Here is a 10,309-nt window from a genome sequence, read left to right as displayed (position 1 = left end):
ACTCCGCCTATTATTTTTATTTTTTATTTTTTTATTAATTAAAAAAAATTAACTAACACAACATTTAGAAATCATTCCATTCTACATATGCAATCAGTAATTCTTAATATCATCACATAGATGTATGATCATCATTTCTTGGTACATATGCATCGATTTAGAAAAAGAAATAGCAAGACAACAGAAAAAGAAATAAAATGATAATATAGAGAAAAAATAAAAATAAAAATAAAAAATACAAAAATATAAAAGAAAAAAAAAACTATAGCTCAGATGCAGCTTCATTCAGTGTTTTAACCTAATTACATTACAATTAGGTAGTATTGTGCTGTCCATTTTTTTTTTTTTTTTGGAAATCATACCATTCTACTTATGCAATCAGCAATTCTTAACATCATCACATAGATGCATGATCATCATTTCTTAGTACATTTGCATCGGTTTAGAAGAACTAGCAATATAACCAAAAAAGATATAGAATGTTAATATAGGGAAAAAAAATAAAAGTAATAATAGTAAGAACAAAACAAAACAAAACAAAAACCTATAGCTCGGACGCAGCTTCATTCAGTGTTTTAACATGATTACTTTACAATTAGGTATTATTGTGCTGTCCATTTTTGAGTTTTTGTATCTAGTCCTATTGCACAGTCTGTATCCCATCAGCTCCAATTACCCATTATCTTACCCTGTTTCTAACTCCTGCTGAACTCTGTTACCAATGACATATTCCAAGTACTCTGCCTATTATTGATTTCCAACTTCATTCCTTTATGATCCGAGAAAGTGTTGTGTATGATTTCAATCTTTTTAAATTTGTTAAGACTTGCTTTGTGACCCAGCATATGGTCTATCTTTGGGAATGATCCATGAGCACTTGAGAAAAAGGTGTATCCTGCTGTTGTGGGATGTAATGTCCTATAAATGTCTGTTAAGTCTAGCTCATTTATAGTAATATTCAGATTCTCTATTTCTTTATTGATCCTCTGTCTAGATGTTCTGTCCATTGATGAGAGTGGGGAATTGAAGTCTCCAACTATTATGGTATATGAGTCTATTTCCCTTTTCAGTGTTTGCAGTGTATTCCTCACGTATTTTGGGGCATTCTGGTTTGGTGCGTAAATATTTATGATTGTTATGTCTTCTTGTTTAATTGTTCCTTTTATTAGTATATAGTGTCCTTCTTTGTCTCTTTTAACTGCTTTACATTTGAAGTCTAATTTGTTGGATATTAGTGTAGCCACTCCTGCTCTTTTCTGGTTGTTATTTGCATGAAATATCTTTTCCCAACCTTTCACTTTCAACCTATGTTTATCTTTGTGTCTAAGATGTGTTTCCTGTAGACAGCATATAGAAGGATCCTGTTTTTTAATCCATTCTGCCAATCTATGTCTTTTGATTGGGGAATTCAGTCCATTGACATTTAGTGTTATTACTGTTTGGATAATATTTTCCTCTACCATTTTGCCTTTTGTATTATATATATCATATCTGATTTTCCTTCTTTCTACACTCTTCTCCATACCTCTCTCTTCTGTCTTTTTGTATCTGACTCTAGTGCTCCCTTTAGTATTTCTTACAGAGCTGGTCTCTTGGTCACAAATTCTCTCAGTGAGGGAGGATGTTTTAATTTCTCCCTCATTTTTGAAGGATAATTTTGCTGGATATAGGAGTCTTGGTTGGCAGTTTTTCTCTTTTAGTAATTTAAATATATCATCCCACTGTCTTCTAGCTTCCATGGTTTCTGCTGAGAAATCTACACATAGTCTTATTGGGTTTCCCTTGTATGTGATGGATTGTTTTTCTCTTGCTGCTTTCAAGATCCTCTCTTTCTCGTTGACCTCTGACATTCTAACTAGTAAGTGTCTTGGAGAACGCCTATTTGGGTCTAATCTCTTTGGGGTGCGCTGCACTTCTTGGATTTGTAATTTTAGGTCTTTCATAAGAGTTGGGAAATTTTCAGTGATAATTTCTTCCATTAGTTTTTCTCCTCCTTTTCCCTTCTCTTCTCCTTCTGGGACACCCACAACACGTATATTTGTGCGGTTCATATTGTCCTTGAGTTCCCTGATACCCTGTTCAAATTTTTCCATTCTGTTCCCGATAGTTTCTGTTTCTTTTTGGAATTCAGATGTTCCATCCTCCAAATCACTAATTCTGTCTTCTGTCTCTTTAAATGTATCATTGTAGGTATCCATTGTTTTTTCCATCTTTTCTACTTTATCCTTCACTTCCATAAGTTCTGTGATTTGTTTTTTCAGTTTTTCTATTTCTTCTTTATGTTCAGCCCATGTCCTCCCTCAATTTATTGATTTCATTTTTGAAGAGGTTTTCCATTTCTGTTCGTATATTCAGCATTAGTTGTCTCAGCTCTTGTATCTCATTTGAACTATTGGTTTGTTCCTTTGACTGGGCCATATTCTCAATCTTCTGAGCGTGGACAGTTATCTTCTGCTGCTGGCGTCTGGGCATTTAGTCAGATTTCCCTGGGTGTCCGACCCAACAAGGTTGTAAGATTTTTCTGTGAAATCTCTGGGTTCTGTTTTTCTTATCCTGCCCAGTAGGTGGCACTCGTGGCACACGTTTGTCTGCGGGTCCCACCAGTAAAAGGTGCTGTGGGTCCTTTAACTTTGGAAAACTCTCGCCGTCTGGGAGGTTCGCCAGCTGAAGTGGCTTGGAAGAGTGCCAGCCGGCCCGGGGTCCGAACGTGGGGAGGGTCGCTGGCCGCCGCAGCCCGGGAAAGCGCCCGTCCGAATTTCCTAGTCGGCCCAGGGCGCCAAGCGTGGCGGGAGGGTGCCAGCGGCAGCAGCCCGCCCGGGCAAGTGCATGTTCCCGGGGAGTCACGGGTTTGGAAGGGCCCCCCCCCCCGTCACCGTTCTCCGCGGCCTGGGGATTTCCGATTCAATTCTCTCAGTTGGTCCAGGGGGCTGCGCGTGGTGTGGGCGCCAGCCGCCGCGGTTTGAGGGGACCGCCTGTCCAATTCTCCCAGCCGGCCCGAGAAGGGGGAAGGGAGGGACTCCGGCCGCTTGCCGCCCCGCCCGGTGAAGCCCGCGCCCCTTGGCGATCTCACCAGAGCTGCTTTTCTCAGCCAGCCAGCCGTTCCAGGATGGGGTACGCTGTCTTTTTTATCTCTGTCATGGCTTTGGGAGCTGTTCTGTATTGTTTCTACTCCCCTTGTAGCTGTCCTGGAGGAGAAACTAAGATCCGCGCGTCTTACTAAGCCACCATCTTCTCCAGAAGTCCTCACAGACTTCTGATGTTTAAAGTTTTTGGAAGCAGAATGTATGAATGGGGCCTTCTGGCTCATTTAATGAGTCGTCTTCTCCAGTTGAGGAACAGTAAAACAGGAGGCCTTTTCTACTCCCATAGGCCTGGAGGGAGACCCACAGGTGCTCTGTTGTCCCTGCTGAGGTCCTGCCAGCCTATCCTGGGTGTTCCTCCTCTTTGGAGATTCCATACTTCATTTGATCTTTGTAATAATCGGAACCCTTGCATTTATCAACCCTCTCACTATGATCCTCATCATAGTGGGCTTAACACTAACCTATTAAACTGTTTATTACAAGATGATGAGTAAAACAAAAAACCTTCATTTCTCAAAAAATGTGTCAAACATATCAAACTATGCTCCTGTGTTATTTAATCTTCAGATATTAATTCCCATCTATTCTGTAACCTCCCCTGGGGAGCCTTCAATGGGAAGGGATGTTTTACAGCCTGAAATGTGTGTTTGATGATCTCTGCTTCATTAAATTGGAATAGAACCCATCATTTGTTCTTCTAATAGATACTTGAACAACGCACCATATATTAGCACTGTTTGTCACAGTTTCTGTTCGAGCTAACTAAACAGAAAGAAGTCAAGGCCTCAAGTCCCTGCTCAGCTTTCCCCCAACCAAATGGCTGAGGGCTTCTGGGACTGTTTATAATAGGTGTGGGAGAACTGACCTTTCTGCCACTGGACAACGGTTCTGCCTGAGAAGACCCACAGTCCCTTTTCCTTTTAATTACAAACACTGACAGTTCTGTCCCTTTGTTCCTTGTAATGTGTCTGGTAACAGAGGGATGAGAAGTATGACTGCATGTACAGCTATTTTTATCATTCAAATTTTAATGATCTGTAATTGATTATGTGCTGGTTTGAAGCTGTTATGGACCCTAGAAAAGCCATGTTCTTTTAATCCAATCTTGTAGGGGCAGACCTCTTGTTGGGCGGGACCTTTAGATTAAGTTGTTTCCATGAAGATGTGACCCAGCCCATTCAAGGTGGGTCTTGAGCAGCTACCTGGAGTCCTTTAAGAGAGCTGACGCAGAGAGCAAAGAGATGAAACCAAGGACAGACGCTCCTTTCCAGAGGGAAAGGAAGCTAAAGTGACCTGCCTCAAGGGGCTGTTGTGGGGATTGGAGCTAGCGTTGTCTAGTACAGTGATGGGCACATAGCTGGTGCCACCTTTGTTTGCAGGCAGACGCCCTGTAGGGAGCTGGGCACAATGGTCCAGGGACCCATAACCTCGGCGCTCAGTCTAATGGAAATTAAGGTTTGTCTAGTTTCTTTGTACGTTGGGTGTTGATTTTCTCCTTGCAACTTTCCCTTCTAGAGGGTGATCTGATTTGATTTAAACACAACTGGTGGAGAAAGCTTCCCTTCTCTTCTAGTATAAGCCCTTCCTTTCAAGCATAAGGGACTGGTGCTCGTTCCTTTGGGTGACTTGCCTCAGTGCTGAGCTGCGGAGGCCGACACAAAAGCCTGGGTCACTGGCAACTTCCAGCCTAGTTGCCTCTCCTGTTAGAATAAACCTCCATGTTTAAACCCAGAATTACCATGCAGGTCTTTCTCCCCCTGTTTTCCTCACCTTTGTTTAAAACCATTTATTTTAGAGCGGAGAGAAAATTCAAAGTCTGAGTTACGGAAGTTTCAAAGGTGTGGAAGTTTCAAAGGTGTGGCGTCTGAGACGGAGAATGGGGGGTGGGGCAGTTGACTGCTCTGGGAAGAGGTGAGATTTGCAAATCTTCTTGAGGTCCCAGGTGAGAGGGAAGACCAGGAAAGTGAGAGGGAGGGAAAGAGGATAATTTAAAGAACTATAAAGATAGTTTTGTTTATAATGGTATAACATAACACATGAACTGAGAGACTGGTCTGGGTGCTGAAACTTCAAATAAAATATTTTCTTGGCCTGGAGATCTGTATTTTTAATATTGTTTACTACATCAGTAAGTGTTAGAAGCCCAAATAAAGCATCTTAAGGGAGGAAATAAAAAAGGAACGTATATATTGACTTATGTAACTGCAAATCCCAGAGCCTGGCTGGATCTGAGGACCTGAATTACGTCTTAATGGCCTGGTTGTTTGTCAACTCTCAGTTCTGGTTTCCTTCTTCCCTGTTGGCCTCATTCAGCATCTTTTCCAAGAACAATGGCAAGATGGCTATTCTTGACTCTGGGCTTACCTCCTGAGATCTTAGGAACAACAAGGAAAGGAGCCCTTCTCTTTTCCCAGTGGTTTCAGTAAAACCTTACAATTGAGCCTCTTTGGCCACGTTGGGTCATGTGCCCTTCCTGAACAAATCACTGTGGCCAGGGGAATTACGTGCTTTTTGTGTAAGCAAGGGTCATGTGCCTATCTCTAGAATTAGGGTGTGGCGCCTGCCTTCCTGAATCAGATGAGCTGAGAGAGAGAGGAGGAGGTGGGTCCTCAAAGGAAAATCGGGGCATCGGTAGGAGAAGAAAGAGATAAGAATGACGGGCAAAGAAAAATCTACAATCTCCACCCCATTTATTATATCTTGAGGTTTATTCACCTCGACACTTCCCTCTGAGCAAATGAAAGGGTGCCCCATGAATGGCATGTGTCAGGCAAAATTCCCCAGCCTTCATAGAAATATAATTCTAATGTATCACCTTACATAATTTTGCTACAACCTTAGCACAGGCCACAAATAGGGGAGTTGTACATGTCTATTGAATTTGAGTTCAATAAAGGATTTGTACCACTTGAATTACACCTCTACACACCAGATAGGATACATTAACTTAATTACTATTGGATTCAATAACATAGGCCATTGCCCAGGGATTTATCTTGTGTTGCACCCAGCGAGAGTAGCTGCGCGTCATTTCTAAAGGCAGTCAATTTCCAATTATCCATGCTAATGGAAGAACACAGCATGCGGAGACTCTAAATACAGTTTCTGTTTGGTTTAGCGAGTGGACATGATTTTTTTTATTTTTCTACCTGAGTTATTTGTTTTGCTTGGGCTTAGGTAACACTGAAAGGAGCTTGCATTATCTTGGCCTGCATTCTTTTTTTTCTCCTTGGTTTACAAAATGTGGAGTGTATTTTATTTTACTTTCCAAGGTGCTAATTATTTTTAAAATTGTAATTTGAAGCTAATTTTAGACTTATAGAAAAGGTGCAAAATTAGTACAGAGGGTTCTCTTATATTCTTTACCTAGCTCACCCTAATGTTTTAACATTTTAAATATAGTATAAACCAAGAAGCTAATATTGATAAACCATGGACTTTTTTTTTAATTTAACCAGTTTTCCACTAATTTTAGTCTCCTCCGGTGTTCATCAGGTACTTGGTTTTTCCAGGTTTTTAATGATCTGGACACTTTTTAAGGGTACTTGACCAGATATATGCATAATGTCTTCAAATTTGAGTTTGTCTGATGAGTGTTTCATGAATACAATGAGATTATAGGCTTTTGGAAAGCATACCAAAGAAATGATCTCAGTTATCTTATGGAGAGGTTCATGATGCCATTATGTTTTATTACGGGTGAGGTTAACCTTTGTCATTTGAGCAAGATGGCTTTGTCAGGTTTCTCTACTACCCTTCCTTTTATAGTTAACAAATATTTTAGAAGAGATACTTTGAGACTAAGCCTGTCCTATTACCTTCAAACTTTTGCCTGCCTATTTTGTCATCCATTGTTGGATCTTGTCTGCAACAATATTACCATAGTATTTGCCGAATAATGATTTTCTATTTCTCTCGACATTTATTAATTGGAATTTTACTGTAAGGAAGAGCTGTCCCTTCTTCACTATATATTATTTGTTAGCATTTATTCAATCAGTATGTATTCATGGATATTTATTTGATTTTATGGGATGAATCCAATATAGTCGTTTTTATTTTGTTTCAAAAATGATTTCACCTTTGGCCATTAGGAGTGTCTTCAGGTTGGATCCCATGCTTTTGACAAGCTCCCTCCATTTTTGAGCACTTTTAAACTGTCTGGTAGCATGAATTGTTCCAGACTCACCTTGTGTTTTCACTGTCCTGGCTCTGGAATCAGTCTCTTCTTAAGATGCCCTGATTCCTTTCATTTGAGAAAAGTGTTTAGAAATCAAGGCCTGGGCACTAGGCGAGTTTGTTGCTACTGGATTGCTTCTAGGTCCCCTCAGTGGACAGGGCTAAGAAGTATTTGCGTGTGCATAACTTACAAATATACACACATCTGTATTTCTTGTACAATGGTATGAGTACCTGTGGTGGCAGAGGTGGTTGTTATGCATGGCCCCAACAACTTGCGTCCTTTTCCAAGGCCGATCTAGCCTCTGCAATGTCACATGTTCATCTTGCCAGAAACAGAGACCATTGCTGAGGCCCCTGCAATCATCAGACCTCTGTCAACTTGGAATGGGAAATGTTTCACTTTGACAGGGATTGACATATATTTCAGGTTCGTATTTGCCTTTCTTGCCTGCAGTGCCTCAGACAGCATCATTATACTAGTGTCTGCTCTATGACCTGGGATATCACATAACATGTCTGGACCAAGTGACCCATTTTATGGAAAAGAAGGTATGGCAGTGAGAACATAACCATAGGTCCATTGATCCTTTCATATACTGCTCCATCCAGAAGCTTCTGGTCTGATTAAGCATTGGAGCAGTCTCTTGAAGATGTAGCTAAGTACCAGTTTAAAGATGATATCCCACAAGGGTGAGGTGACATCCTTCAGGCGGTAGAGTGAACCTTCAAAGGTCATTAAATAGTGCTGTATGAAGACATGGGTCTGAGAACTAAGAGACAGAAGAAAGAGCATCCCTGCTCCTCATCACACCCAGAGACCCAGTTGGGGAATTTGTGCCTCCTGTTTGCAGCTTCAGTATCTCAACTCAGAGATTCAGGGTTGCAGAGGAGGGATGCTTCTACTAGGCTACGCAGCAGGAGTTCCACTGAATGGAAAGTTATACCTGCTGCCTAGTCACTTTGGGCTCTTCACACCAGAGACAGCAGGCCTAGAAAAGAGAAGTTGCCCTCATCATTGTGAGGTGGTGGGACCACTGCTATGCAACAGGGATAAGGAGAAATGGGTTTTACATTTAGGTGATCCCCTGTGGTCCCTTGGTACTTCATGCTCATCATAATTGTACATGGGTGCATGCTTACCACATGCTGGTAAGGGCACAGTGATCAGGGGTAGGTGTTTGGATCATCCCACCAGGCAAGTCACGTAGGTTATGACAAGCATCACCACCTCAGGACCAATTGTGGTAGCATATGTCACACAAGTAACCCTTCTCTTATGTGGTTTCTCAGAGACTGTGACCAAACAGAGTCCTGGAGTAGTTGTGCATGTGGATGGAGTGACCTTAACACAAGAAAAGAGTGAAAAGAGAGGTGCCTCATCTCAGGAGACTTGCCCTTGCCAGAGCTATCTGGAGAGATTATACATACTCCACAGTTTCCATCCAGCAGCCAGCAGTCAGTGCCATGAGAGAACAAAAGCCCAGCCTCTCAGGCACAGCAACAAACGGGTACCAGCTCTGTGCTCCAGAGCTCTCCATGGACCATGCTCAAGCTGGTCTCTAGCAGAGACCACACACTTGCTTAGCTTTCTTTACTTGCACTATCCTACTTCCTTTATCCTCCTCTTATGAGCACACTCTCCTCAAACATTATTTTCTTAAGAATCCTTGTCTCAGGCTCTGCTTTCAGAGAACCAACTTAAGATAATACTGATTTGGCCATTTTTATTCAATTAATGTCATATTTCCTGGCTGTTAAATCTTCTTAAATAACCTAACTTTTTTTTTTTTAAATAACCTAATGTTTAAGGGCAACATCACGTTCCATCTTATAAGTGTTGTTTATTTAATCCTCTGTTTGTAGCCATTTAGATTGTTTCCAATTTTTCACTATTAGGAATAATGCTGAGAAGGATATTATGGTGGTTTGGAACTATGTATCCAAGAAAAACATGTTTCTAAACTTCATCCATTCCTGTGGGTGTGAACCCATTGCAAGTAGGACCTTTTGATGAGGTTCTTCAGTTAAGGTGTAGGCCAGCCCAATCAGGATGGGTCGTAATATTATTACCTGAGTCCTTCATAAGCAGAATGGAATTCGGACAGAGAGAAAGCCATGGGAAGCAAGAAATTGAAATTCAGTGGAATCTGGAAGAGAACAGAGAGACCAGAAGAGGCCACCATGTGCACTACCACGTGACAGAGGAACCCAGAGCCAAGGATCACCAGCAGCCAGCCCCAGAATATCAGTCTTTTGAAGGAAAGCATCACCTTGATAAGGCTTTGATTTGCACTTGATTTGAATTTCTCTTAGTCTCAAAACCATGAGCCATTAAATTCCGCTTGTTTAAGCTACACCATTGCATGATATTTGCTTGAACTGCCAAGGAAATGAAAACAAACTTCATTGCTGATAAATTCTTAGTGATCCTTTCAGGTTAAATTCCTATGAGTGGACTTGCTAGGTCTAAGTTCATAAACATTTTCTGGCTTTTTTTTTTTCATTTTCTGGCTTTTAATATAAATATCATGAACTTGTCCTCTAGGAGGACTGGACAGTTTATAAATCCACAAACAGTACACAAGGGCAACTTTTCCCCATATTTGTCAACCAGAAAATGATGATGAAGTAAAGAAAAATCTTTGCAAATTTGATAGATGATTTATTCTTTTAATGTGTTATATTGGTGACTAGGCAGTTGATGCATTTATGGTTTGGTCATTTATATTTCTTTGGTGAATTGCCTACTCAAGTCCTTTATCCATTTTTTTTAAAAAATTATTTTTTATTATTAATAAAAAAATAGCAACAAACACAAACATTCTTAACTTTTGATCATTCCATTCTACATATATAATCAGTTATTCACAATATCATCACACAGTTGCATGTTCATCATCATGATCATTTCTTAGAACATTTGCATCAATTTATAAAAAGAAAAAAAAAGACAACAGAAAAAAATTCATACATACCTTACCCCTTACCCCTTCCTTTCATTGATCACTAGCATTTCAATCTAAATTTATTTTCACATTTGTTCC

Source organism: Tamandua tetradactyla, chromosome 20, assembly GCF_023851605.1.
Source record: "Tamandua tetradactyla isolate mTamTet1 chromosome 20, mTamTet1.pri, whole genome shotgun sequence".
Lineage (NCBI taxonomy): Eukaryota > Metazoa > Chordata > Mammalia > Pilosa > Myrmecophagidae > Tamandua > Tamandua tetradactyla.
This window is presented reverse-complemented; position numbering follows the sequence as displayed.